Here is a 25721-nt window from a genome sequence, read left to right on the forward strand (position 1 = left end):
GTAGAGGAGCCACTCATAAGATGAGCCAGAAGGAGCTTTCCAGAAAAAGGGAGCTATATACACAGGGGCCTGAGGGTATGAAAGCACTATCTCTGATCTGAGATCCAAGGAAGTCAATCTGCTGTCCAATACAGTAGTCACAAACTGAAGCCACTTGTGGCTTTTCCAAACAGTGATATGCCATTAGTGTAAATGCACACCAGCATACCACAAAAGCAAAGTAAAATAGGTTAAGAATTTTATATTGATTTTGTATTGGTACAGCAATATCTTAGATAAGCTGCGTTAAATAAAATATACTGTACCTTTTGAAAACTTTTTAAAATTGTTGCAAGTACAAAATTTCAAATTACACTTGTGGCTCTTATAACTTGGTTGTATATTGCCTGACTATAGTATAGTGGACAGAGGACTGAATGATGTAAGGCTGGCCAGATTCACCAGCCAGTTAGGTATGCAGAGCCTTCTAGACCAAAGGTTAGGAGCAATGCAGGCTTTATTCTAGGTGAAATAGGAAACCATTATGAGTTTTTAGTCAAGGAATTTATCTGTTACAAAGAGCAGTGGCTAGAATTGGGGCATGTGTTGGAGGTCCATTTAGGAAAATATTAAGGTGAAACACATACACACAACACTAAAACAGTTGTCAAATAAAGTCACATAACAAAATAGTCTCTCTAACCCTTAATGAGTTTCTTAGTCTCATTTGGTAGAAATTCTTAAGCTATGGTTGTAGACATCAATTTAGGTTTACTTGTATAAAATTCTTTTATACCATATTCATTGAATATGAAATCTCTGCCATCCTCTATCAGAACACTGTGATTCATGGAAATAGTAATGCTTTATTTATTTGTCTGTTTGGTGGTACTGAGGTTTGAACTCCGGGCCTCACACTTGCTAGGCAGGCACTCAACCACTTAAGCCATACCATAGTCTTTATTACTTTAATTTTTCAGGTTAGGTCTTGTGTTTTTTGACCAGGCTGGACTGGAATTTACTTGTATTTATACCTCCTGCATAGTGAGAATGTCAGATGTGCACCACCTTACCTGGTTTATTGATGAGATAGGGTCTCACTAACTTTTTGCTTGGGCTGGCCTCAAACCATTCTGGATCAAGGATGAGCCACCATGCCTGACCTGAAATGGTAATACTATGAAATCATTTACAACTTTATGGAGGCTTGGCTTAAGTGGCAGAACATGTGTCTTGTAAATGTGAAACCCTTAAGTTCAAACCCCAGTACTGACAAAAAAAAAAAAAAAAAAGATCATTTATAACTTTAGAGACTTTTGAGAGTTTTACAAAGTGAAGCATTTCTTAGTATTTTGGAGATTCAAATAATTATTTAGTGATTTGTTGGAAGCTATTTATTTCATAGGTCTTGCAGGCCTATCCACATATTGCTCAGGAGTTTTTCAGTCTCAAAGAGCTTTTCATACAGTCCAACCTGAGTCCGCCCTGTTCTCTCAAATAAGGTTTATGTGGCCTGTTTTATGTAAAGGAGCTGAGACTTAAGTAATTAAGAAAGCTGTCAAAATTGATACTGTTTGTTATTGAGAGGCCCTAGGCAAAATCCCAGGTCATTCATATAGTATATATATGTGTCAATATCAATTTCTGCTTATCTGATTGTTCTTCTTATTTCATATGTATATATGTATGTATCTGTCTGCACAAATATGAATTAAATTTGCCATTGTTTTATTTGAATCAGAAACCATATTTAGCATCAATTCATAAGTTTTAAATCGTGTATCATTCTAAGTAGTGTAATGAATATTGTGCCATTCAGTTCTATCCCACCTGAGACACGGATCTTTTCTTGTCCAGCATATCCATAGTACATACACTACCTGCCTGTTAGTTATTTAGTAGTCATCTCAGTTATCAAATCAGCTGTCATTGTTTCACAGCTGTCATTGTGCTTAGGTAAACTTTATTTTGCTTACTGAAGTGATACTAGCGATTTGGATATGACAAAGAAGCCGTGAAGTGGCTCTTTGTTTTCTGCAAAGATGAAAGTCATTAACCTAATGAGGAAAGAAAAACACTGTATACTGAGATGTTTGCTAAAATCTATGAATCTTTTACTGTGATTAATTTATAAATTAGACTTCACCATACATATGTATGTATATGAAAATACCAAGTGATAGTAAAATCTATGATACATAGTTCTATTTTAAATTTCATAGTCTATTAGAAATTATTAGAAATGCCAGGTACTGGGTATACAATGTATTATACAGATAATTGTTTAAAATACTTGAGTATCCAAAACATTTGCAATGCAGTCCTCCTTTAGTTTCCATTGTATTGCTTGATTTTGAAAAGAATAGATGTTGCTTAGTATAAAATTATATTAAAACAATTACATAGGTCATGATCAATATCTATCTTGTACTTAAGTATAACAAAGAGGGTGGCAGTGAATTGTTTCTTGAAGACTACCTGTGTTGGATGTTGTACATACATATGGTCTTTAATCTTAACAACTGCCCTATTAGATAAGTTGACATTCATGTTAAATTCAGGCTCAGACAGATTTACCCAAGGTCACATATCAAGTGGATGAGCCTCAGTGTTATATTTTTAAAGCTCATAATATCTTTTAGAAATGACAATAGAAGGATTTTTTTAATAATAGAGATTGTTGGAAAGTGTAACAGCAACTCTGAAGTGAGCTGTGAAAAACCTCTTAGATATCCTTTACCTTAAATTATCAAGTAAAGTGACAATTAAATTTGTTGAAATTGATACCTGATGTATAGTCCTATGACTAACCAACACAATAAAATTATTTATAAAGTTAAAGATAGGAGTTTTCTTCACTCCCAGTGTTTTTGTCATTACTGGGCTTGATTTTATTCATTATTTCCAGTCGTTTGTCTCTAGTTTCATCACTGATAACACACGATATAAATATTTAACAATGAATGATGTAAAGATTGCACTCTGTAATTGTAAAAGTATTCTTCATGACAACACCTTTTTAAAACTAAAAATGTTTTTGAAGAGAGATCTTGAAGTAGTTTAATCATTTTTCCTCTTCTTAGTCATAGATTTGCTAACATCGGACAAGTATCGGCTGAGTTCTTTTTAATTATATAGTTAAAAATAAAGATTCAAAGCAAATTCTTATAATATGCAGATTTTTATATGCTATATAAGTGTGCTTTAATATTATAATTTCATTCATTTTTCTGATTGTGCAAAACTACTTAACCCTTTTATTCTGAACATATATTCCAAGAAGTTCTACTTTCTGATGTTTATGCTATTGAATAATATATTTGGAAGGAAAATGTCACCAAATTCAGGGCCTCTTTTCTAGTATATTATGGGTATTTTTAGCATATGGAAGTATTTTTTCTCCCCCTTTTGTCATGCTTTCTACCATATATATACTTTTTTGGAGGGGTACCTGACTTGATAAATTGACTTTTCCATTTCTTCTGTGGGAAATGTGTGTTTAAAGCTAAACATTTGGGCAGAATTTTAAGTTTTTGATTGTAAAAGTTTGATATTTTATATAAATACAATGCAGAAACTTAGACTATTTCCATCAATATATTAACTTATACTCGCTCAAACTGAATTTGTACGTTACATTGTTTAAATGATACCCTTGCCTCTAGACAGAGTTGATGAAAGCTCTATAAGATATTTGGACTAGCAGAAAAAACATTAGTCAGAGAAAGGAGTAAAAGAAAAAAATTCTTAAAGGAAAAGCAGTGTTTTAATCTTGGATGAGGTATCTTGCCATCTTAAATGTAAATGGATGACATTTTTAGTCATCTCCCAGTTTTGTACAGGGAGCACTTTGAGAAATCTTTGTTCTATGCCTAGCCTCCAGGACTGTTGAAAAGAAAGTAAATTGAATGGTAACTACCCTGTATCCTTTTATTTCTTCCTTTATTTCCTTCCTAGTAGAGTATATTAATTTCTTTATTCGATTCACTTTTTGAAAACTTGGTATCATTTATGTTATTTCCATTTAATATCCATAGTAATTATGTGTAAAGCTCAACTACAAAATACCTGGAATGACACGTAGAAAAGTCTCCTTTTTTGTGGTTAAGAAAAAATCAATGCTTCATTCCATGCAGAGCGGAATGCATACATATGCCTGTAAGAATTAGTCTGCAAAGGTGGAGCAGATAACAAAGGTAGAGTGGTTTGGTTTAACTCTACTAACCCTGAAAAATAACTACAGCATAGGAACATGCAGTAGAACCCTAAGGGTGATATTGTTGAGCTTTGTGCTTTTAGATAAGTAAAGTGAGGCACAATGCATACTTTTCCCCCCTTTAGTATCTCTTATAGCCCCAAAGGTAGAAGCGTTGGTCCACATGGGCAAATTTAGTCTCTCCTCTGGATCTTGCCTAGGTTCTTCTAATAACAAGAGGCAAGTTGCATGATATACTTGAAGGAATTTAGTGAGAAGCAGTTGGAGAACTACAACAGTAGAATCCCCTGCCTCTTTTTCTTGATCATTCCACCATGGAATAATTATTATTTCTGACTCCTTCCTTTAGGCAGTCATCAAAACATTTTGGATCAGGGCTGTAATCTAGGACCAAGTGCTGCCAAACATTAAGAGGAACTGGAAGCATGTGGGTAGAAACCCAATAGTTTATAGCAGCAAAAGAAAGAGGAGAAGACCTAGAATGCTTAGGTACGGCTTGCCTAACCCAACCCAAAACAGTGTTCCTCCCTCTCAGCTGCATCAATGAACTTTGACTGTAGGCATAGCATGAGGGCTGCTTACTGTTAGGTACCATGGACATTTTTCATTAGCAATGGGGACCTATTTTGCTAGGAATGGTATAAATTGGCTGAATCCAGACCCACTTACCTAATATTTTGTTATCTAGCCCTCTGAGGAAGAACCATCTGGTCTTTGTTTGCTGGCCAGCTTCAGCATAACCATTCACCCACCCTCTGCTCCAGGTTTCAGTTGAGATTAATTTTTCTATCTGTCCCCGTATCCAGCTTGAATACCAGCATCTCCTTTAAGATCTCATCACCTCTTCTCTGGTTCTTACTGTTTCCTCCTGGCATGGACCCTTACCACCTTCTAATTAGTTGGCATAGTACCAAGATTATGTATTGGATAAAGACATTTTCTCTGTGATTGCCTTTCTTTTCATCTGTTCATTCTTAAAGTTCAAGACTCATCCCCTAGGCCTTCCACAGCCCTACTGTCATGTACATTTGGCATTATTACTTGCCTTGCTTAACAGTAACCTACCCTCCAGGCTCTGGTGCCTCATGACTATAATCCTAGCTACTCGGAAGGCTGGGATTGGAAGGACTGTGGTTTGAGGTCATTCCAGACAAATAGGTTAAGAGAACCCATCTCTAAATAACCAGAGAAAAATGAACTGCAGATGTGACTCAAGCAGTAGAGCGTCTGCTTTGCAAGCTGGAAGCCCTGAGTTCAAACTATATTTTTACCAAAATAAAATAATTAAAATAAAAAGATCCCACCACAGTGTACCATTTGCAACCTAAAGGATGTGGTTTTTTTTTTTTATCAGTATTTGTTTTCTTTCTTGTTCTGAATGCCAGAAGTTTAAGACCTGAGAATGAAAAGGTGGAAAAAAGAAGACAGTAAACTATGTAAGAGAGAGAGAGACAGAAAGCAAGAATGGATTGGAGGGAAAAAATATACGTGTTTACAGGCTAGAGAGGCTCTTAGGCTAGTGGCACTAAAATCATGATTTGAAACCACTTGGTGGACTTGTACCTCTTTCTTGGGTATTAGGTAGCACTCTTGAATTTAATAGTCCAGATTTGTTGTCATTTAACAAAATTAAAAGTGGGAGAAGTAAAGAAAATGGATGAGGAAATAGGATACCTGTTTCGTGTCTCCTTTTTTCCTTGATGGGAAGGACAATCTTTTGTTTTCATTTTCATGTGAAAAGAATTGAGTTTTTGATACTGGCCATTGTCTGAATTGCCCTCTTTTGGAATATGAGAAATTTTTTTAATGTTAAAAAATTTCAGGCTGCATCTCCCCATCCTCACCCTTGTCACACATGAACACAGAATATTTATGCTCATGCATATCCAATAACTTCACAATCAGTGAAACTACCTGACTCATACACAAATGTTTATTTACTTTTAAATTTAATAGAATAGAGGGAAAATAGTAAAACAATTTAAACTGTAAAGTTCCTCAACATCAGTAAGTTTCACACAGCTGCAGGGATAACTTGAGGAAAGGACATGTTTAGCCAGATGGCCCATGTTGGCCTCATTCCCATTTCTGCAAAAGATATGTTATTCACTCCCAGGGTAGCTAAGGGAAAGAGCTGATTATGGAATTAAAACAACCAATGTCCAATTAACCCCTGTTTTGGTCAATGTTTCCTACATAGTTCAGATAATTGACATACTTTAGTTCCATCAAGGGAAGCAGCTGGCTTATTGGTTAGTGCAGGCCTCTGGGAATAAGAAATCTGAAATTCTGTTATCAGGTCTGCCCCTACAAATTCCAAGTATCACCTTGGACATCTATTTACCTCTTTGTGTCATTAACTTTCGTCATTGGAAAATTGGAGATAGGTGTTTCTCTTTAACTATATACAAGGTGAAATTCCTGTAAGAAAGCTGAGGAGGAAAAAGAACATTGATATTTGTGGAGTTCTTTAGAACCACATCAAAAGTGTAGTTTTTATTAGGTATTATTAGTACAGTATCTTGGTGATGGTATGATTACATGGAATAGATGACCCCTCAACAAGCTCAAGGTGGGTGCAGGGGGCTTATTAGAGTTATGCAGTTGGCTCTTCAGGAACCCAATAACAGGAGTGCACTGCATCTCCTTGAAACAGGAAAGCCACCCACCAATTCCTTACCAGTTCTCTCACTCTTCTGTTTTGTCTTTTTCATCTCTGTTTCTCACTGTGTGTTTCCTCCATTCTTTTCTGTCAGCATACTCACTATTTTATATTATGTCTGTGAAACATGGCTCCATTAAGGTCCCCTCCCACCCCCAAAATTAACTTCTCTCTGAATTCCAGCTCCTAGGAGAGGAGCTATTTATTCCCTTTTAGTCAGGCTCTCAAGGTTAGCTCATTGCCCTGGTTTATGATCAGGGAACAGGTAGATTCTTTAAGTAAAAGGTCTAGGGAAGGAAAACATCTTCATTAGATGAAATAACTCTTTGCTTAAGTACATCTGTGTTACAAGGTTATAAAATTAAAGAATTAGCTAGGTTGACTAAATTATTTCACATATCCAAATACTTTTAAGTTTTTCAGAACTCATAGATTATGCTAAATACATTCCACAGACATTTTCAGTCCTTTAATGTGTCAGGCATGGGAATACAAAGACAAACAATCCTACCCATCAAAGAACTTTGTAAGAGGCAACAAGCAAGTTGAAGGAAAATTTGAGAAAGTTCTTTGGTGTGGTGTTGTGTATAGATGACAGAATATTTAATATTCACCAAGTGTTTAGAAAATGCTAGGTATTATACTAAATATTTACATACACATTTTATTCAACACAGCAGCTTTATGAGGTAGATACTGTTGCTCCTCTTTTCCAGTAAAGAAACTGAGCCTTAAGTGGAAAAGTAAATCATCCAGTTACTCAGTGCTGAATTGCATAGTCAGGAATCCAGACACTGTTGTCTTAACTACTGTACTTTGTGCCTTTCAATGAAAACAAGAGACTGAAAATAGCAGAGATGAGATTTTAAAGTAGGAAAAGTAACCCAGAACTCTCAAAATTCTACAAAAGTGTTTGCTTTACCAAATATTTCCAAATTCAGTTTTGTCATTGTTTGTGGGGATCTAATAATAGGAAAGGATGGAATTCAGAAAACGCAGATTTGGTTTTGAATCAGCTACTTACTAAACAATTCTCCAGTCACTTAGTTCTTTCAGCTTTCATGCCCTTGTTTGGTAAAATGTGAATGAAGATAAATACATTAACAACCCCATGTGAAAAATCAAAGAAAATATATCCTGGTATTTCATTTAAGGTGGGGATAATGGCTTAAAGCACCTTTGGAAAAACAGAGCTTTTAAAATGAATAGCACACATAGGAGGAATCAACACTCTTGCCAAGAGGTCCCAGGAGCTCTTACACACTACTTTGGCCAGTTAAGAATTTATAAAGAATTGCTTCTTTGCAGCACCCACCATAATCTGGCACATGTCTTCCTTATTTTTTTGCCCTCTCTAGACTCCTGTCAGCAAGGGATTTTAATTCTCTTTTGTAGACATTAACAAGGTGAGAGAATTAGTCAATGGAACATGGTATCTATTTTCTAATAGTTGAAAGATAACTGAAGGATTAGCCTTGTTTACTGTGGCCCAATGATCAGACTAAAAAGAGATAGCATACAGCCCAGTACAGGGAAGAATTTTATACTATTGCATTTGTAGAAACATAGAACATGTTCTTTGAACAAGAGGTAACCCTTACTGTGCCTAAGCTATATGAGCATGGTCACATTTACTCGTCATGATGGTTATACATAACAGATAATGGTTTTGTGCACTTCTAAATGATAAAATGCAAGAGTGGTTAACTTGCCCAAGATCAAACAGTTGGTAAATGAAAAGAGTCAGAAGCAGTACCCAGAGCAATTTGATTCTAAAAAATACCACCTTGGAAGACAATCCATGGTCACCAGAGGTTTTCAGAAATAAACTAGGCAACCAGAGTTAGCAAATAAGTTATGAAGGGGAATCGGCATTAAATGGAATGAATGGTTAGGCAAATAACCTTTCAGCTCTCTTCTTTTTTTTTTCTTTTATTCATATATGCATACAATGTTTGGGTCATTTCTCCCCTCTTCCCTCCACCTCCTTCCTTACCCCCCTAACCCCTCTCTCTCCCCCCCACCCCCTCACTACCAGGAAGAAACTATTTTGCCCTTAACTCTAACTTTGTTGAAGAGAGAGTATAAGCAATAATAGGAAGGACCAAGGGTTTTTGCTAGTTGAGATAGGGATAGCTATACAGGGAGTTGACTCACATTGATTTCCTGTGCATGTGTGTTACCTTCTAGGTTAATTCTTCTTGATCTAACCTTTTCTCTAGTTCCTGGTTCCCTTCTGCTATTGTCCTCTGTCACTTTAAAGTATCTGCATTAGTTTCTCTGCATTGAGGGCAACAAATGCTATCTAGTTTTTTAGGTGTCTTACCTATCCTCACCCCTCCCTTGTGTGCTCTCTCTTTACCATGTGATCAAAGTCCAGTCCCCTTGATGTGTTTGCCCTTGATCTAATATCCACATATGAGGGAGAACATACAATTTTTGGTCTTTTGGGCCAGGCCAACCTCACTCAGAATTATGTTCTCCAATTCCATCCATTTACTTGCGAATGATAACATTTCGTTCTTCTTCATGGCTACATAAAATTCCATTGTGTATAAATACCACATTCTCTTAATCCATTCATCAGTAGTGGGGCATCAGCTCTCTTCTAACCTTTAAATTCTGTGATTCTTTCATCTTTAGAGAATCACTTTCTGAGTCATACTGTTACAAAAATGATAGCTGGTGATAGAATTATAGGAAAAAGATTTTACTTTGGAACATTTAGCTACTCTTCCAATTTTATACAAATTCTGTAAACTTGTGTACTTAGTATTATGCTAGATGAGATGCTTGTGTGTTTAGCTTTAAAGGAGTCATTAGTCCAACTGAACAAAATGTCAACCAAGAAAACCATGTTTTTATAATGATAGTCTAAGAAATTTGATTTGATAATGAAAAATATCCTTAAAAACAAATGCCCTGATAGTTTTGGGAATACAATGAGATTTGTTTTTTGTTGTTTTGTTTTTTTGGTGGGACTGGGATTTGTTTCCAAAGTAAGCACTCTGCCTCTTGAGCCACACCTTCAATCCATTTTGCTCAGGTTATTTTGGAGATGGGACTCTCAACCTATTTGCCCAGACTGGCCTTGAACCACAAACTTCACAGTTTCGGCCTCCCAAGTAGTTAGGATTAAAGGCATGAACCACCAGAACCCAGCTGTTTTGTTTTTAATGCATATTAAATCATGTCTTACTACCAGTTTTAGAAAATTGTGTTTTCTAAGTCTTATCCATCCGTATCCAAGTTAGGTTTTTCCTGAACCCACATGACCTTTTAGCCTTCTCACACCTGAGACAGTATTAAAGTTTAATACCATGTCATGAAGCAAGAATGAACTGGAACCTTACTGTTTTAATACAGGTCAAAGTAGTGATTTCCCTTGATTTTACATTTCTACAAATGGCAACTTGCCAGGGTGGTAAGAAGTAGAAAAATCACAGCTGTGCTGGGTATGTTGACTCATCTTGTGTCAGTCAGTATTCAATAAAGACCTACTTGGATAGCATTTGTTTTTTGTTAAATTGGTTTTTAGTTTTTCAGATTATCTTTAAAGGGTAATTTAATTATTTTACATATTCTAATTGAATCATTTTCAGTTAGGATACTGTTTTTATTTAGCCAAACTGGGTAAAAGCTCACACTTGATGTTCTCCAGCAGATGTGGGTACAAATAAAAGATTATATTACAAGAATAGCTTTGACCAATTTGATTTAATCTTTATTATCTAACTTAAAGGATTCAAATTCTTGGGTGTATAATTATCTATTTTCAGTGCTTAACATTTAAAATGGCCATAGAGAAATAAGTTTTTCAATTGTGCTTGACATAATTAAAAAAAAAAACCTGCACTTCTGTTTCATTACAGTTTTGCAGTGGAGTGGACTGGGGTTTGATCTTAGGGTTTCCTGCTTACAAAGCATCTAGTCCATTTTGCTCTGGATATTTTGGAGATGGGGTCCTGCAAACTATTTGCCCTGGCTGGCCTCAAACTATGATCCTTCTGATCTCAGCCTCCCAAGGAGCTAAGATTACAGGAGTGAGCCATGGTGCCATGCTCTTTGTAATTATTTTTTAGAGTATGTTTGATTTATCTGGTTTTAAGGACTAAATATTTTCATGTGATACTCCATTTCTTAATATGTCTCCATCAAAAGAATATTTTATAATATTTCAATGTTACATTTTAGTGTTAAATGAGTTTTCTTCATCTTTCCAAAGGGGGAATAATTAGAGAGGGGAAAATGATGAAAAACATGATAGCTCCAGTATTCTGAAACCAATTGCTCGTTCTTGATATGATCTCTAGACTGGGGAAACAGTGATTGAAGGAAACTAAATGAGTATGATCAATTGTTACAACCACGTGTTAAACCAAACTGGATTCAGTGGCACATGCCTGTAATCCTAGCTGCTTGGGAGGCATAGATTGGGAGGCTCACAGTTTGTGGCCAGCCCGGGCCTCAACCAATAAAAGCTGAGTTTGATGTCGTGCACCTGTCTTCCTAGCTTCAAGGGAAGTGTGAATATCAGGATCATGGTCCAGGTGGGCCTGAACATAAACATGAGACATTATTGAAAGAATAACTAAAACAGAAGGAGTGGCGTGTGACTCGAGGTAGAGTACTTGTCTAGCAAATGCGAGGTTCTGAGTTCAAATCCCAGTACCACCAAAAAGTATTTTAAAAATAAAAAGGTTATCTTACATGAACTTTAAAGGCTTCTAAAAATTGTGCATTTTTTAAATGCATAAATTTTGTTTTTCTACTAGAATACTATTTTCTCATGTTTCCCAAACTCACAGAACTTCCTATGTAGGATTTAAAAAAAAACTTTATTTTTTAAATTTTACAATTTTGTTAGCTTATATTCAAAAGAAAAAGATGTCTTGAATTTGAACCCAAAAGTTAGAAATAACCTATTATTTTAAACCTTAAGGTACTTTACAATTATTTTGCAGACTTAGGTTCTAAGAGGTTGACTTGCTCCATGTTCTGGGAATCTTGCCTGTGCCCAGTCTTGGATCTTAAGGATGACAGAAATACAGAAATACACTTGCCCATGAGGGTTTTATACATTTTGTGAACTAGACATATATAAAGTGAAATACAATTTTGTAAGTGAGATGATTGAAGGATCCTCAGAGTGCTATGGAGTCACAGAGGTAAACTGTGGAGTTGAGAGAAGGGTGCCTGATTCTCTATGTGTTTTTAACAGTGATACATATTAACAAATGATGATGGTAGGGATCAGATGGACAATGAGAGGAAAGGCACAAAGCAGAAGATGCTTTATTCTTTCTTTTCTATCACACTGTTTCCCCTGCTTTCTTATTTATATTCTCATGTATGACAATAACTTAATATAATATAAATTATTGATGTTATGCTCTAAGTGAAAGCACAGTAAACCAAAACACAAAGCAAAATATAAATAATAAGAAATATTGGTGTAAGAATTTAAGTAATTGGTATTGAGTTGAACTAACTGAAACAGTGATCAGTGTAGCATATATGTACAGTTGCATACATCTCACCATTCTGTCTCAAAAAGCAAACCAACCAACATAAAAGAGTGATGACAGATTTCCACAAAGCTGACGTATTTAGTTCTTTTGGCATTGATATGATTTAATTCTATGAAATGATGCCAATAGTAGATAGATAGTAAATAGTTTTTGATGACCATAATTGTTAAAGGAAACATGGTTCTGAAATAATTTCAGTCCAGCATGTGAAATGAGAAAAACCTTGACTTGTGTTACCTAAATGACTCCTCTCCCTGTTTGTCCTGGCTCCCTGGAGTCCTCTTCTGAAGCCCCCTCACCTCAGTCTGTCTCTGCCTCTAAGTGGTGGCTGCCATGGCTTAAACTTGGACAGCAGCAAAGCAGGGTCTCTTTTAGCAACTACTGCTGCAGTTACTGAGATTATTATTTCAAATGCTTGGTCATATGCAGATGGGCAAGAGAGAGTTTAGGTGAAGGTACACATGGCAATTTCTTAAATAAATGTGAAGCCATTTAAAGTAAGTAGTCTACCGATATTGTGCCTATAGCTTCATCTTCCTAGTTGAAGGACACTCTTTAATGTTACCTGCTAATACTTAAAGTATAGAACTTCTCCGGGTACATTATGCATATAGTATTCTTTTTTTTTTTTTTAATGACTTATCATCTGGGGTAGGGTCCTGTCAGGTTTATTGACTTCCCTTTACAGACATTGGTGCTACTGTGTCAGTCTATCCATGATTGTGTCTACAGCAGTATTTCTCTTCCACATCATGGTTGAAAATTTCAGTCTAAAAATTTTCATGTTCTGGGCTAGTACCAGCAAGAGTGATGTCACATAATATTTACTGTTTCTGAATAACTGAGTCAGAGTTCCTGATCCATTCACAACAAGTCAGCACTTTTCACCAGACATAATTATTAACCTATAATTGATTCATCTAAAAAGACTTTGATAGTATATTTTATGAGGAATTCTATTTATTTTAAAAAGAATTTGTCAGAGTTTGAAATCAAAGTTTGATGTACAAATTTGCCAGTTAGTTGACATAATTTTTATAGACCCTTAATCTACTTCTGCCAAATTAATTGTAATCAATTTGATAATTTGATGCTTTTTTCCTTTTTATGTTATTTAAGAACATTTACATATAAAAGTATCATAAATAATTTGTAGATTATATAAAGATGCCACAGGTAGTATTTGACTTGACATGGAAAGCTTTTATCATGTAAATTTGCCCCAAAGGCATTATGCAGCTTTAAAAATGATTTCCGAGGGAGAGAGGTTCAACTCAGTGGTAAAGCACATACTTACCTGGCATGTATGATGCTCTGGGTTCAATCCCCAGCACTAAAAAGAGATTGAAAAAATAGAAAATGATTTATTTATCAGAATGCCTCAGTAAAAACTTTCATCACATAGCTCCTGTTTTCTTAAATGTAATTTAAAATAAATTCAATATCTTGGTTGAACACTGAAACAAAAGGCATGGTTTTGTTGGAAAATTGCACTAGTCAGTAATATGTTGCACTAAAAGTTTCTTCCTATATGTGTAATTTAGAAATTGTCATAGAAGACCATGAATACATTATAAAACTTTTTTGGTTAAATCAATACTTAGTAATTAAATCTATGTATGGCTCAAGATACCTTGGAACCTACTATTAATTTTAACCCCAGGTAGGTCAAAGGTTTGGAAATGTGTGGGAGTTTGGTCCATTCAGGGATCTGCAAGTTATGTTAATTACAAAATTATCATATGATGAAGATCAGTTATAACAAACAAAAATACAAGCATGTATACATATATACATATAGATGCATTAAAATTCCCAATTCTGAAACAGACAGGTTTCTTCTCTTACTCTGTGATATAATACAGTATATTTAGCAGAACATGCTTTATAGTAAAAATACAAGAAGATCTTGTCTTCAAGACCGGAGGAATATTTTTAAAACAAAGTACTCTATGAGTAAATGCAGAATGTCTGCTAAGTGTACTAAAAACCATAGGAGCTTTGATGAAAAGCCAGCTGTTAGATCAGTTCTGTTGGTAATCTTTCTTGCTGGTCTGTGACCTTGACCTTGCTTGTGTCTGTATGTCAAGTCTATTTTAGGGATGGGGAAACTGTACTTGAGTTTAGTAGGATTTATACACCAATCTCAAAGGATTTCCCCATGTATATACTATAAACATCAAACCATTCCAGGAGAAAGAAGATCTCTTTTCCATTATACTTCTTATTTTGATAGAGGTTGGAAATACTGTACTTTTGAAAGGTAATAGAAAACATTCGTTACTTTGAAGAGCCAGCTGTGGGGCAAGGTCAGGAGAACTAGCCCCTCTGTTAGCTTTAGATTTACACTTCTTTTTTCACACTAACATGTAAAACAAATTATTAATGGTTATTTTATGTCCTTCAGGGAAGCTTTCTTTTCTTTTTTCTTTTTTTTTTTTTAAAGAAAAGTAGAAAACAAACCAGGTGTGGTAGCATAGACCAGAAATCCCAGCACTCAGTAGACTGAGGCAGGAGGATCTTGAGTTCAAGGCCAGCTTAGACTACATAGAGATACCCCGTCTCAGGTAACTAACTAACTAACTTAAATAAATAGAAAAGAAAATTAAATATTAATAAATAAAAAAATAGAATCTGCACTAATACTAATGATAAATATTGTATGTACCTTCTACCATATAATAATTAGTTCTTTTCCTGAATTTAAAAAATGGTTGTAATTTTTGTGTGTGGCATCGGGGTTTGAATTCAGAGCCTTATGCTTGCTAGGCAGGCACTCTTACTGCTTGAGCCACTCTGCCAGCCCTTTTTTGTGATGAGTTTTTTGTGAACTATTTACCTGGGCTGGCTTCAAAGCTAGATCTTCCTGATCTCTGCCTCCTGAGTAGCTAGGATTATCGGTGTTTGCCACCACCAGCACCTGGTATAATTAATTTTTTTAACAGTATTCTACTTTCTGCTTTCAAAACAATACAGCACAGCATAAAAGCATATATTGCATTTTGAAACAGCAGCTTTTAGCTCTTTCTCTAGCTCCTTTGTTGAGTTTTAACTTGAAATCCCTAGCTTTTTCAACTTAATTTTGATTTTATTTTTAGATTAAACTAGAGAAACAGTAAAATGAGTGGTGGGTCTATTGCATCTTGTTCATATACATCAGCCTTTGGAGGGTAATTCAGGACAAATAAGTCCTTTATTATTTTGTTGCATTAATTGTTAAGGGTATTTGCTTCTGTCACTAGTACAATTACTTCATCTTTCTCTTACATTCGTCTGTGTTCCCCAAGGGTCCTAAATATTATTCATCTTTCATTTAATTTATAGCCATTTTGAGATGAGCAAAAGTTCCAGTTTGAGTGTAAATTCATACTTAGCTTTTAAATAAAAATGTGCTTGAACTTTTGTGACCCTACTGAAAAAAATAGTGGTGCTTTCTGGAGATTGGGTGGATAAGGTGTATGCCTATTTCAGAAACACTTCCTTCCCCTAAAGTTCACTAAGACCATAAAATATATTGGCCAGGGCTATTTCTATAACTCTGTGATGGGCTATCATCTTTATGGTTAAAATGTTTGTCATTTTTATCAACTTCAATTGGACAAATTACTTGAAATCACAGAAACAAAATTTTAGAGTTGTAGAGGTCCACATATACTTAAATCATTTTGTTGAACACTTGAGTTAGTCAAGCAGTAGTATCTCCCAGTGAGACTTTTTCAGTAGGAAGTATGAGTGACACTCGTTTACTCTCGTGGTAGCAGCTGACAAGCAAGTTAAAGCTGATGGGCCTAGAAGTCAGGAGCAAATTTTGCCTTGGGCAAAAATATGTTAAGTCCTTCAGGTTGCAATGGAGAGCACTCTGGGCAGCTATTCTTACTTGCTAGTGTTAGTCGGCTCCTTCCATGTTACCTCTCAAACATATTCACATCTAAAATGAGGACCCATGTGAGAGGACAGGAAACTCTTAAGGACTAATTTCAAATGGTGAGACTCTCAGTTGAGCAGAAGGTTTTTAAGTAAGTTCATTTTGGGGAGGGAGGGTGCCCTTTAAACTTTATAACCATATATCTATTTTCTGATAAAGATATTACTACAAAGAAAATTCTAAAAGATACATGCTAATTTTAATTCACTTTGCAAGTAATTAGAAATATATTTTAATGACTGAAATCTCAGGGTTAATTATTTTACTATTCTGTTATTATTCCCTGCTATGGAATAGCAACACTTGAACGTTTCATGTATTATTTTTTATTTTCCAGTAGCTTTCTAACTTTTAATTTAAAATAGGAGAAGACTATAGGCATTACTTTTTAATAAAGCTTTAGAGCACTTATCTAAAATGTTTCTTTTCTTGTTTTACGAAATTAAATGTTTTAATTAAGGGTTTTAGGTAATTTATTTTTTCATTGGCTCTTGGTTTGGAAAGCTGTTTCATCCATTTGGATAAAATGCTTTGTGCTACATCCTACTGTTAAGTTGTTCTTGAGTTTTGTTTTCTGTTCAACTATTAAAACTTTCCTTCATGGCTCCACATTAGAAAACACCGAGAGTATCAAAATGATTCACCTAGCTCTGTGTTGTTTGAATAAAATGTTCAATGAGTAAGACTTTGTAGCCTTCTTAGTATTTAGATTTTTTTCTTCTAATATTTAATGAAACATCTTACTGTCTTTCTTATCCATTATTAAAAAAAAAAAAAGAAAAAGCACCTGAAGTAGCCCACCCTGAACTTTACAGTAGATAATGTCCAATAAGAGTTACTAATAAATGGCACACAATTAAGTAACCTTTCAATTACCTCTGCATTTTTGGGAACTGGAACCAAAGATCTGAATGCTAATTATGGCTTCATTGCAGAAATTCCTTTACTCAAATAGTTATTACTTTGATAATGCAGAAGAAATTGAGGAAAGATTTCATAGAAATAGTTGGATGTCATGAGATACTTCTTTGACATATTTTAAGTTGAATACCATGTGACTTCATAGATGTTTAGTTATTTAAATATTTTTAATTGAGCATTTCATTGCAAATAAGACACAGAATCTAAAAGATGCTGAAGAAAGACCTTTGTTATTCTTTATTCTCAACCAAAAGTATTTCCACATGTAAGAATTCTATTAGCTGCATCCTTCACTTATGTAAGTAAAATTTTATTGCTAGTGTTTTACTGACTGAAAGTATATAAAAGTTCAGCAGTTTCCCTGAAATAGTTGCCATGGAATAGTTTAACCACTTCAAAAAAATCAATGTAGTATTCACTTATTAACTGCTGATATGAAAATTATTTACAGCTACCTTTTATTGATAAGGAAAAAAAAACTTCAACCTAATTTCTTTCTTTTTAGATAATTTTTTAAAAAAGAAAGTACACCTCTTTTAAAATTATACTCTTATCACTCAAGCATTTTGCTATATATTTCATTAAATTAGTCTGTATGTTGAACTTGGATCTTTCCCAATATGTACATAGGTAAATATTCAGCGGAATTCTTTCTCGATTTAATTTGATTATTTTTAATAATTTTGTTTCAACATAACTGTTCTTTTATACTACATTCTTATAAATATAAATCTCAGTTTTATAAAATTTAGAAGACTTTTACTTTTACAAACAGTTTTAAATGCATAAATCAGTTTATAATTTTAGCATTGTTAAGTAGTTGAACATGAATTGTAGTAAATTATCATGAAGTACATTATCCTTTGGTTCTTTGGATCCAGTTTTAGTTTTTAAAAATTTTTTGAAAAAGTACTCCTAACTAGTAGGAAGGTTCATATTAAATGACTTTTATTCTTTTTATAGCTATAGTGAATGTGTTTTTAATAGAAGAATAAAGTATTGTGTCATGCTCTTACCATGTGTCCATTGGAACCTTTTTATAAATTGAAGATACATTATGGAATTTTAGAGATCTTATTTTTCTTCTATCTTTAAGCATTTTGCCATTACACTGACTTGGGAATTATGTTAGACTTCTTGTCTTCATCACAAAATATCTGAGCCAAACAGCTTATGAGAGGCATGATTTTTTTTGCCTCACTGTTTCAGAGGTGTCAGGAAGGGTGTGGTGTAGAGAAAAGCACCTCGTGACATGGCAGCCAAGAAGCAGAGACACAGAGTTCAAGGGAATGTCTGCACTCTGGCTTTTTTCTTTTCCTGTTTTATTCCACCCCTTAGTTAATCCTCTCTGGAACTCCCTCACATCCCCACCCACAGGTGTGCTTAACTAGTTTAGGTGCTTCTCAAGTACTTTAAGTTGAAGTCAAAAGTAACTATCACAAGAATTGATTCATAATTTATTCCTAACTGCTAAAAAGGGTAAAATAATATGACAAAAGGAAAATTGAGTTGCCTAGAAGAAAGTCACAATAGTGTAATAAATCCTATTGTGCCATCTTCAGTTTCTTTATCACATATCTCATTATGCTGCATCTTCTTTTAAGATTGTAAAAGAAAAAAATCTGGGGATACTATGTTTAATAGTCTTTCAAGAGCTGAGTCAGAAGATGAATGTAGAGACTTATGTAGCACTGTAGCCATGATGGTGATGGTGCCATCAATTTGTATAAATAGCATCTCTGACTCTTGCCTTAAATGACAACAGCTAGGATTTGCTCAAACTTAAGAGTCAATGGGTGAATAATATAATTTGAAGTACTAAAAGAAACGTAGTATTTTCATCAGTTTCTCAGACAAAAGACTTCATGATTCTGTTTTTACTATACAGCATTTTTTTCCCTCAGTGAGCTTCATTTTATTTATTTATTTATTTATTTATTTATTTATTTATTTATTTATTTTGGTGTGCTAGGGGCACACTGTAGCATTTACAAAAGCTTTTAGAATATATCAAACATCATATTGAATTCACCCCATCCATCATTCTTTACCCCAAGCCCCACCATTCCTGGAATAGTTTCAACAGATCTCATTTTTCCATTTACATACATGTGTACACAGTATTTGTACCATGTTCCCCCTCCTACATCCTTTCCCCACATCCTCCTCTCCTTCTCTCCACTGGTACCAACCCTCCAGACAGGACCTGTTCTGCCTCCTGGTCTCTGATTTTGTAAAAGAAAGAAAAGAATGACATTTTTGTTTTCTAAGATACCTATACAGGGAGTTTCCTTGTGACATTTCTATGTATAGATGTATGATAGCCCAAATTGGTTATCTCCTCTATTTTTCTTCTTTCTACCTTAGTCCCCTTTTTATGGTGATTTCAACAGGCTTAAAAATTCTGTATTCATTCTTATATAAAAAGCACATCAACCATGGTCTCTTAACTTCCTTCTTTTACCTTCCCTCTTTGTGTCCTCCCCTCAGCATGACCTGATTTTCATAATACTGCTATATTTGTATTAGGTCTATATTCCACATATGAGAGAGAACATGTGGCTTTTGGCCTTCTGAACTTGGCTAACTTCACTTAAAATGATGATCTCCAGTTCCATCCATTTACCTGCAAATGACAAAATTTCATTCTTCTTTGTGGCTGGTAAAATTTCCATTGTATATAAATAACACATTTTCTTAATATATTCATCAGTAGTGAGGCATCTTGGCTGTTTAGCTAGTGTGAATAGTGCTGCAGTAAATATGGGTGTGCAGGTGCCTTTATTGTAACCTAACTTACATTCCTTTGGGTATATCCCTAGGATTGGAATTGGTGGATCACAGTTCTGTTTTTAGTTTTTTAAGGAGCCTCCATACTGTTTTCCATGGTTGTTGTACTAATTTACATTCTCACCAGCAGTGTCTGAGGGTTCCTTTTTCCCTACATCTTCTCCAACATTTGTTGCTGTTTGTGTCCTTGTTGGTAGTCATTCTAACAGGAATGATGTAGAATCTTAACATGGTTTTGATTTGCATTTCCTTTGTGGCCAGGGATGTTGAGCACTTCTTCATGTGTTTTTTGGTCCATTTGGACTTCATCCTTTGAAAAAACTGTTCAGTTAATTTGCCCATTTCCTCATTTGGTCATTAACCTGGGGGGGTGGTTACTTTTTTTTAGCTCCCTGTATATTCTAGTTATTAATCCCTTATCAGATGTGTAACTGGCACAGATTTTCTCCCATTCTGAGGGCAACCTCTTCAATTTGATGAACATTTCTTTTGTTGTGTAGAAGCTTTTTAGTTTCATGTAGTACCATTTGCCGACCCTTTCTCTTAGTTGCTGAGCAATTTGAGTTCTATTTAGAAAGTCACTGCCTATGCCTGTTAATTCCAGTGTGTTCTCTGCAGCGTTGTTTTTATTATTGTTGTGCTGGGGATACATTGTAACATTTACAACAGTTTGTACAATATACTCTGGTTTATCTTCAGGTCATGTAAATCTTTCGCCTTTTTCTATGTAGTACTTTGAGGCCAAAAACTCTACTGCTCTTTTTTTTTATTCAGAGTGTGTGAGAGTATTGCTTCATCTTTTATGATGTTGAACACCTAAATGTATTAAAACATGTACATTAAGTGGACAAATACCAAAGACAGATGTATGGTAAGAGAGACTGGAAGAAAAGAGTTATGAAAACAAAGTGACCCATATTATTGGCCGCTGTAGTTGCTGTTATAAATATAGAAATGGAAAATGTTTGGCAATTGTGGAATGAAGATTTCTGCCTTCTCTTCAGAATAATCAGCTATTGAAGTTTCTTTTTTTTTCAAAGTTACTCATTTTTAATTTTATAAATACAAAAAGTAGAGTCCCAAATCCTAGAACCTATGGATTTAGGCATATGTTTTAAGCATATATTTGGGATCTAGAGTCAGTTTTTACAAGGAATTTCCAGATCCACACTTGACAGATGACAAAAGCACCTTGCCCATTTCAGGTACATAGTACTTTCAGACCAGAAAAATGAGGAATTCTCATTAAAAATCCTAATAAACTTATCTTACTTATCCTTTTATTCTTATTCTGGGTATCATTCATAATTGGCTTAAACATTATTAAAATGTGTTTGGATATGAATGATAAATGGTAATGATTTTTTTCTTATATTTATTTTTATTGCTATATTGCAGGTTCAAGTAAGTTTACTAAAATTGATTTAAGATGATAATTCTTGAATTTAGTCATTTCTTGATATATAAAATTTTAAACTAAATAATTCATTGAAATTAATCATTTTTGTATAAATCTTATGGAACTACCCTATTAAAATAAGAACCTAATTGAAACAAATGTCATTCAGTTTTATTATGACATTTATTATTCACTTTTATTACCAGATTCGTCTTATTTCTTCATCATGTGTATGCATTTTTACTGATCATTAAATATACCTTTCTTTACTTTACCTCTCATATCTACCAACCTAATATTAAAGATAGGCTAATAATAAAATGTTTTAGTTTCTAAGTAAAATTTTATCTTCTTAAAAACTCATGAGTTGTAGAACTTATGAGGCATCATTTTTCTTAGTATTTTTGTTCTCTCTTGTCTCTCTCAATCCTTCCCTTCTCTCTTCCCTCCCATTCTTTTTTTCCTGTCACTTCAATACTTTTGTTCCCTTGACTCAGAAACCACTTAAAGTGTCAAGTAAAGTCTATTCCTGAGGCTATAAGAAACATATTGACTATCTTCAAATAAATACAGAAGCTCTAAGTTGTTGAACTTAGGAAAATGGAAAAGCCAGTTGATTATAGTATTTTTAGAAAATATTCCCTCATAGGTCCTTTTGATAAGCTATATTATATCCAAGTATTATGTCTTTTTCTTTTTTTTTTCTAAATTTCTCAGTTAAATTGTATACTGTAGAAGTGAAAAGACAAGATTTGTCCCTCTTTAGTTGTTTAGGGATTGAAAAAAAAAGGTTAAAGACCAACCCTTCAATTGTAGAGTTGAACTGAATTCAGGCCTCAAGAAATCTCAGAATCCCTGCTTTGCAGGCATATCATTTTCTGATCGGATGGTGATATGTAACACTGCTGAATCTCACCTGAAGCAGTCTCTCCAGGTAATTGCAACTTTTGATTTGCAGATTCATCTTACTGAAAAAACTAGTTCCCACAACAAGCTCATGTTCCTTCACTGGTTCATGTAGTTGCTGCTTTTTATAGGATTTCTTTTCAATGAAATCAATGAAAATTAACTAACTTGACTTATAATTTTTACAAGCAATCATTTATATTCCCTTCATGGATCTATTCTGAATTTGTTTTTTGTCCACTTTTCTAGAGGAAGCTGTGATACTTTTGTGTATACACGTGGTTATACTTATGCATATTATGGTAACTACACTTTCTAAATTAAATTTTCTTTTCTAATTTTCATTTAAAAATCTTAAACCAATCTTGAAAGATTTTAAGTCACATTTACTATTTAAATTTATTTCCACTTACTAATATCGCAAGATCACATAAAGAAATAGCATGGGTAGGGAGAATAGAATTTATATTTAGAATATTCTAGAAACTTAGGCATATGGGTTCACCTTCCCTAGTCCTTTATATGACTTTTCTTCTATTGACTTACATGAAAAGAATAAATTGAATATTTAGAATGGCCTTTTTCTTATCATTCCTTTTATTTACCCTGATGAAGTTGCAGTGTATAGTTTCAAATTTGTGATTGTAATTATTTGAGGTATATATTTACCCATATTTTCTGTACGCTTTCCCTACATCCTCCTTCCTTCCACTGGTACCAACCCTCCAGATAGGACCCGTTCTGCCCTCCTGGTCTCTGATTCTGTAAAAGAAAAAAAAACAATATTTTTGTTTTTTAAGGTAGCTATACAGGGAGTTTCCTTGTGGCATTTCCATATGTGTATATATATATATAAAATAACCCAAATTGGTCCATCTCTTCTATTTTTCTTCTTCTTTCTATCTTAGTCCTCTCCTTATGGTAATTTCAATAGGTTTAAAAATTCTGTATTGATTCTTGGATAGAGAGTACATCAACCATACTCACCTTCTTAACTTCCTTCTTTTACTCTTCCTCTCATGTTTGTGACCTCCCCTCAGCATGACCTGATTTTCATAATACTGCTGTATTTGTATTAGGTCTGTATTCCACATATGCGAGAGAACATGTGGCTTTTGGCCTTCTGAACCTGGCTAACTTCACTTAAGATGATGTTCTCCAGTTCCATCCATTTACCTGCAAACAACAAAATTTCATTCTTTGTGGCTGAGTAAAGTTCCATTGTATATTCAGGTGTATGTTTGAATATGAAAAATGCCTTTCTTCTTATACTATAGCATTCAGTTATACACTGAGTGTATCACAGTATAAATAGCATAGGCCTCAGACCAAAGCAGCTTAATGAAATAGTTTTTATATGTCATATTGTGTTCCTGAAGTTAAGTTAAAATCTGAGTGTGTTTTTTTTTTAAATAAGAAATGATTATTGGATGGGGGTAGGGCTCAAGTGGTACAGTGCCTGCCTAGGAAGCATGAGGACCTGAGTTCAGATCTCAGCGCTACCAAAAAAGAGGAATGATTATTATTAATCTGTCATTCATGTTTTTTTAAGATAGGAAACAAATGGTGAAATAGGTGAATCAATGGTAAAGCACAGCATTGGTGCCCCTTTACAAAGAACAATGATAATTCCTTTTAAAAACTAGGAGAAATATATATATTCTTTTTTAAACAATGAATAACACTTTGCAACTTATATTATGAACACTATGAATGTGAATATTATGCATAATATGAACCCAAAGATACTCCCGTAGCCTTATTTCATTCTTCTGTTTCAGTGCAGTTTGTTTTGCTTTGGGTGATTGTTGTTTGTCTTTTTTTTTTTTTTTCTTTTCTTCTTTTTTTGCAGTACTAGAGTTTGAACTCAGAACCTTCTACTTGTTAGGCAGGTACACCCCCCCCATCCTTTTTTTTTCTTTTAGTTACTTTTCATATTAGGTCTCATACTTTTTGGCCTGGACTTCAATCCTACTTATGCCTTCCACATAGCTGGGATTACAGAAGTGAACCACCTCCCACCCCACCCCACCACCACCCACTTGAGATGAAGTCTCCCTAATGTTTTGCCTGGTCTGGCCTTGAAACATAATCCTCCTGATCTCCACCTCCCAAGGAATTGGGATTATAGTCATGAATCCTGTGCTTGGCCTCAATTTTAAGATACATACCAATGAGAAAAATGTAGTCTGTTCACTTACCTATTTAATTACCCCACTCCCTGAATACAAGTGGGTGTTTTGTTAGTAAAGGAAAACAGAAGAAAGAATATTTGGTGGAAGATGTAAGATCTAACATAGTTACCATTTCATTCTTAGAGCAGAAGTCCTTAAGTTATTCATCTTATTTAGGCACACCATTGCAAAGCTTGGAGACTGTTTCAAAATACTGGATTTCTCTAGACGGTCCCTTCTCAACCTATTCCTTACATACCTAAAGCTTATTTTATTCTTGCTGCCTCTTCTCTTTATTTCTCCCTTGGGCTGTAATTTTTTATTCTTTCAATCTATAAAGACCAAAATTTGATACAATGAGATAATTTTTCCCTAAAGTTTTAACTTTCATTTGAACGTTTTCACTCAGAAAGCAACAGAGTATTTTTAAAGTTAAAATTAACTATTTCAGTTCTGTGGAGACTAGGGCAGTTGTTGATAAAATTGAAGATGTCCGATAACCTGAACAATATATTCTGCTATCTTGAATAACAAAACTCATGGAATTCACTTTGGCTTCAATTCTAAAAGTCAAATTTGACAAAAACCAATCTAACAGGTTTTCAGAAATGTAATGACTTCTTGCTTCTTCACATACGCATGTGTGTGTATGTGTGTATAAATAGATAGATACACACACATGTATATGTTGCAGATAGGAAATTATGTGGTATGTTCTTAGATAACAAATGCAGTGCAAAATTGTGAAATTCTGGCTAATAAAAGACTTTTCTTATTGTCCTTCACATATGTAGACATGCCCTGGCTTCTCTGTCTGCTATGAGTGGACGTCACATTAAAAGTTCTGCACAGAGCCTGGGAATAAGGACTTAAAAACAGACACATTAAACCTTGATAGCCTCAATGAGCATCTAAAGAATCATTCTGTTTTATCTTTAGTAAGTCATGGTAAAAACAATAGGTATATAAGCTTACTATATTTTAATGTTTATGAACATGACTGAGACCATCACACTTTGCATAGGCCCACAAAATAGACTTCTTAGTGCTTCCATTTCTTGGATGATAAATTAAAAAGTTACTTACTAAGTAGTTGGTGTTTAGGAGATAGCATCAGAAGTGGGTATGTTCTGTTGGCCTTATCCCCTCATCCATAATGCTTTTCTTTTTCTTTTTCAGCACATTTACTTTTCTTTCTTCTTAAGTGCCCAATAATGT

The 25721-nt window shown here is 34.4% G+C and overlaps 1 protein-coding gene across 5 annotated transcripts in view; it reads left to right on the forward strand.

The window, feature by feature from the left end:
* Nrip1 (nuclear receptor interacting protein 1) overlaps positions 1-25721 on the forward strand; it is a 102006-nt gene that overhangs the window by 48238 nt on the left and 28047 nt on the right. Inside the window, exon 1 of one of the 5 annotated variants that reach the window (XM_074072883.1) lies at positions 22613-22631. The exons of the other annotated variants lie outside the window; for them this stretch is intronic. The gene's annotated coding sequence lies outside the window, so the exon portion shown is untranslated. Of the gene's footprint in view, positions 1-22612; positions 22632-25721 lie in introns of those variants that run through there. 5 annotated transcript variants of the gene reach the window in all.

This window comes from Castor canadensis, chromosome 5, assembly GCF_047511655.1.
Source record: "Castor canadensis chromosome 5, mCasCan1.hap1v2, whole genome shotgun sequence".
NCBI lineage: Eukaryota > Metazoa > Chordata > Mammalia > Rodentia > Castoridae > Castor > Castor canadensis.